Below are 5,610 nucleotides of genomic sequence, written 5' to 3'. Positions count from 1 at the left end.
AAGCGCGGGCCCCAAAGGCACTCCTGACGCGCCTGCGCGGCGGCCCCCCCACTCCCTCCACCCTCCACAGAGCGCCCGGAGGACAAGGTGACCAGAGGGTATCCAGACGGCACTCGTAGAAGTAGCCAATCAGAAAGGAGAGAGAGGGCCATGGGGGTGGGGGCAGGCCCGGAGGGCGCCTGTTTCCAAAGTTTGCGAGGCTGCAAAAAGTTTCTTGGGTCTTGGAGGTCTTCGTTTAGGGTTGGAAATTGGGTTGTGATGCCTCCGGCGGGTGGGGCTGCTTTCAAGTCAGCACCCTGCCCAACCGGGAGCTTGCTTTGGAGCCGGGTGCTGCCATTTACTCGTGTGACCTTGAACAAGTCTATCTCCTGTCGCCCCAGTGACCCTTCTGGAAAATGGGTAGTTTCTCAAGCAAACAAAATAAAACTTGAATGTTTTAAGTCAAAGCTCTTTATGAATTATTAACAGGGCATCCCGATCTTCAAGCCTTGAGCACGTATCAGTTGTATCGTGTTTGTTCCGAGACCAACAGCATCTTTATTATTTTATTTTTTATTTTGAGTCAGGGTTTCATTATGCAGCCCTAGCTAGCCTGGAACTCCCTATATAGTAGACCCGGCTGGCCTTGAACTCAGCAACCCAAACTGCCTTTGCCTCCCAAATGTTGGGATTTAAAGCTTTGCACCATCTTATGAAGTCCCAGGAAAATCTTTTAAAGGGTCATGGATGTAGCTCAGTTGATAGAGTACTTGTCTAGCATGCTCCAGGCTTGAGTCCCATCCCCAGCACCATATAAACCAGGCTGAAAGATGCACATCTGTAATTTGAATGATTGATAGGTGGAGGCAAAAGGATCAGAATTTCAAGTTCAAGGCCAGACTGGGATACCTGAGACCCTATTACAAACACAAACAACCACACCAAGGGGATCTCTTAAGTGACACTCCTGTTGCTGGCTGCATTTCTTGGCCTGGATCGCAGCTTCAGCCTCCTCTGATGCTTGCTTCATCCTCCCTCCTCCAGTTTACCTTCCATATGGCAGTTAGAGGCATCTTGCTAGAACACTGTAAGACTGGCACCCGCCCCAGCCTTCCATGGCTCCCCAACTCCCTTAGGAGAAAACGCAAACTCTTTCTGAGAAGCCACGGCTAGTCTAGCCTCCAGTAACATCTTCAGATCCCACTGTGTATCTTCCTATTCTAGAGTCTTTAAGTCTTCTGGATAGACACTAACACCAAGTGCTTTAAGGCTGTGTATCAGCCTCACTCCACCTCTACCCCTCAGCACAACCAGCAATCACTCTGGAAATAGATGTTGGTGTCCATGTCTGTCTTACGTGTGTCCACAGGACTCAGCATACTCCCGAAAAATCTCACCAGAATCTGAATCTGAATTCCAGGCACGATTCCTATTTGACTACACCTGTCAGTGCCAGTGGGACCATGTAGGAAGTGAATTTTCTTTTGATTTTTTTTTTGAGGCAGTATCTGCTCTAATAAATTTGAATCCAGCTTGGATTGTTCCTGAAGCTACATGACCTTGGGTAAGCCATCATCCTATTATTTCCTCTGTAAAGAGGAGATAGTAATAGTGCCTGCCTATAAATGCAGAGGAGGCTTAAGAGAAACCTGGATCGCTGGCTCGCCCTTGCAATCCTAGCACTTGAGAGGCTGAGGAGGAAGATTTATCATGAGTTTCAGGCCAGCATGAGCCACAGAGTGAGTTCCAGGCCAGCCTGGGTTATAGAGTAAGATGCTGTCTTGATCTCTCTCTCCCTCTCTCTCTCCCACTTTTCCCAGCCTAAAAAACCTAACCTAACCTAACCTAACCTAACCAGAATTTCATATGAGTTACAGTGTTTAACTGAGAGATTTAACAGAAGGACTCTCCATGTAGAATACTTTACAGGTAGCCTGAGTTCAATCAAGTGAGTAAAGCTGGAATGAGGGACTTTCAGGGAGCTGAGGAAGACCTTGACAAACCTGGGGGAGGGAGGCAAGCATGACTTCCTGATGGACTGTTACTCCTGAGAGCTGAAGTATTAGGGTTTGCTTGTTTGTTTGTTTGTTTATTATTTGGACAGGTCCTATATAGCCTCTGCTGGCCTTAACTCAGCGTATAGTCGAGGATTGCCGTGTACTACCTTCAGCTAAGAAGTGCTGGCATTACAGGTCTGTGCCACAGAGCCCTGCCTTATGTGGCACCGGGGATAGAACTCAAGCCTTCATACATGCTTGGTTTATAAAGTTATAAACCAAGGCACACCCTCAGGAAAGACATTTAAAGCAGAAGGCACCGCACGTGCAACAACTTGAAAGTGCTTTTCTTGCTTGGGCTCCTGTGTGGGACACGGGAGAGGGATACAAGAGTGACACGCACGGAGACGAAACAGAACAGATACACCCTCCTACACGGGAATCTGCAGAATCAATCTCCCACACAGTCTCAGCCTCTCTCTCTCTCTCTCTCTCTCTCTCTCTCTCTCTCTCTCTCTCTCCCTTCCCCTTCCTGGGATTACTGTGCTAAACTGTCCCACACACATATGCAATATCACACAGACATTAAAAAAGAAATCATTGGGGGGCAGTGCACTGTGCTCACTCGTGGCTGGAGACGCAGGTCAATCGTTAGAGCGATTAGCATGCACAGGCTCCTGGGTCCCCAGGACCGAATAAAACAGTTATGAGGAAGCAGGTGTCATCCCAGCACTCGGAAGATAGAGATCAGGAGGATAGAAGTTCTTGGCTACACAGTGAGTTAACAATCACCGTGGATATATCAGATCCTGCATTAAACAGACAAACTCCAAACTCCACGGGCTGCGGAGAAGCATCAGCAAGTGAAGATGCTGTCTCCAAACCTGAAGGCTTGAGAGTTTGATACTCAGGACCCTCATGGTGGAAGGCAAAAATCAAGTCCTGCAAGCTGTCCTTTAATGTGCCCACATATAGCATGCACTTACACCCAAACTCATGCACACAGAACAAATGAAATGAAATAAAAATCACAATGTTGTCACACAAGCAATCACAGAAAGAAAATCCAGATACTAACAATGCATGATGACATGCAGAAGGAATCAACGTTCCCACCATGCTTACCCAAATTAGCAACATTAGCCCACGCACGCACGCATGCGTGCACGCGGGCGCGCACACACACAGCATCACAAAGTATTATGGAAGCCAAATGTAGTGCTACACCCCTGTTATACCAGTACTTAAGAGGTAGAGGCAGGCTGATCAAAGTTAAAGGTCATCCTTGGCTTCAAAGTGAGTTTTAGGCTAGCCTGGGCTATAATAGGCTCTGTCTCATTCTCCATAAACAAACAAGGAATCCCAGCTACACAGTGTACCCACAACCTCCAAAGCAACCCCACAGATGAGTCAACACAGGTCTCTCTGGTGCCTACCAAGGCGAGGTCTTTATGGTAGTTTTGGAGACATTTGTGGGTTTCTGAGCTAAGCACAGCTGGGCCAGGTCCTTCCCTCTCCCCTAGCCCAGGACAATTCTTCCCATTAAGGGCCTATAACATCCATGAGGGGAGAGAGGATTCAGGCCCTTTCCTCTGTAGCACCTGAACAAGCCACCTCTTGACAAGACAAATTGAGTATTGCCTTCCAAAGAGGGGTGAATAAGGTAGAGACGGGGGCCTTTTCCTGTGGAAGACCCGGAGTAGCACCATCGTAGAAGGGGAGCTGGGGGTTAGGAAGACGCATGGCTGGTGGGAGACAGCTGAGGGGTCCTGCCCTCTTTCCCCACCCCAAGATATGCAGATAGCGCTGTGCGTGTGCCTGTGTGCGGCTGGGTTATGGAGCCCCTAGGAAGGAAGAAGGAGCCCCAGGTCCCTAGATACCTGGAGTAGAGTTAAGGTTAAATGCATGCCTGGAAGCTTGGGGTGGGGTGTGAGAGAGGTTCTAGGGTGAGACAGGAGAGCATGAACTTCATGAGCAGAGCATCTGGGATGAGAAGACTTGAAGATTAAGAACTGAGACAAGTTCAGGGAGGGCTGGGAAGCCCAGATGGAACAAGAAGGACTAGATTTGGACCCAGGCAGTCGAGGGGTGTGAGATCTTTTTTCTTTTTTCTATTTTTCGGAGCTGGGGACCGAACCCAGGGCCTTGCGTTTGTTAGGCAAGCGCTCTACCACTGAGCTAAATCCCCAGCCCCGGGTGTGAGATCCTGAATCAAGGAAATCTACATGATGAGTTCTAGATTCTATAACAAGAAACATTTGAAGGCTGCATTCTACAGCCTAAGGAAGTAGGACCAGAAGCCAGAGGCAATTGGAAACTATGTGGCTTTGAACCCCAGGGACTCAGAGGGACAGACATAAACAAAGTCTAGGACAGAGGGTGTGTCTCAGTTGGCAGAGTGTTGGCTTGTCATGCACAAAGCTGGGGTTCATCCCTGACACCACACAAAGTGAGCATTTGAACATTTGCAATCGCAGAGTTTGAGAGGTGAAGGGTAGAGGTGACAAGTTCAAGGTCATCTCTGGCTACATGGTGAGTTGGAGGCCAGTCAGAGCTGCATGAGACCCAGCCCCTCCCTGGAAAAAAAAAAAGAGCCACCAAATGAAGTTCTAGAATCCACAGGAATTTTAGGATCTTAAAATCTAGAATTAGAAGGAATTGAGATCGCTTCTAGGCCTTTTGGCTAAGATCAAGTGTAGTTGGGATTCTAAGGTTTAGAATTAGAGAAATAGATAAGGCAAGATATTAGCTGATATTTTCAAGCCGTGGTCTAGATTAAGGGTACTTTGAGTCATAAGATCTGAAGTAAAGTAGACTTGGCAATTGTGAGGTCTAGAATCAAAGGAACTCATGGGCTAAGGTCTAGAAGCAGAAGACATTTATAGAGGCTGGGTGTATCTCAGTTGGTAGAGTATTTGCCTAGCATGCAGTAGGCTCTGGGTTCAATCCCCAACACCACATGAAACGGGGTATGTCTGTAATCCCAGCAATTGGGAGGTGGGTGAAGGGGTATCACTGGTTCAGGGTCATTTGACTACATAGCAAATTTATGGTCAGTGAGTTTGAGTTCTGGAACTTGTTCTACAGATCGGCTGGCCTCAAACTTAAAGATTTGCCTGTTTTTGCCTCCTAAGTGCTGGGATCAAAGATGTGCACCACCTTGATGTATGAAGCTCAGTAACAGGCAGATCACCAGGTCGTCTGAGAACAGAGGATCCTAGAAGTTGCAAGGCCTAGAGTTTGCATAAACTAAAACATAGGTAATGATTGAAGATAATGAAATCTGGAGCCCAAGAGAATGGGCACATAGTATCTGGCTCCAGAAGGGCCAGATCCAAGTTCAAACATTGCCTTACCCCTCCTTATTGGGGGAAAGCAATTCTTGAATTCTTGAATGAAGAGACCTGAATAACAATAAAATTGACATCATGTGGTTTGGAACAAAAATTATCCAGAAATGAGGTCTGGATCAGGAAGACTAGAACTAATAAGAAGCTTGGAGTTGGGGGATCCAGAAACACGAGGAAATCATCAATTATAAGATTAGCTGGGGTCAGTCTCAAAGACTTGTAATTCCCAGTTTCTTGGGAGACTGAGGCGGGAGGATCATGAGTTCAAGGCCTGCCTAGGTTTA

The 5,610-nt window shown here is 47.4% G+C and overlaps 1 pseudogene; it reads left to right on the top strand.

Annotated features, from left to right (window-relative positions):
- Positions 1 to 4,639: 4,639 nt before the first annotated feature.
- LOC116895112 lies at positions 4,640 to 4,817 on the top strand (annotated as a pseudogene).
- Positions 4,818 to 5,610: the final 793 nt, after the last annotated feature.

Source organism: Rattus rattus, chromosome 2 (genome assembly GCF_011064425.1).
Source record: "Rattus rattus isolate New Zealand chromosome 2, Rrattus_CSIRO_v1, whole genome shotgun sequence".
Classification (NCBI taxonomy): Eukaryota; Metazoa; Chordata; class Mammalia; order Rodentia; family Muridae; genus Rattus; species Rattus rattus.
The sequence above is the reverse complement of the archived record's forward strand: the minus strand, read 5'-3'. Positions and strand labels throughout refer to the sequence as shown.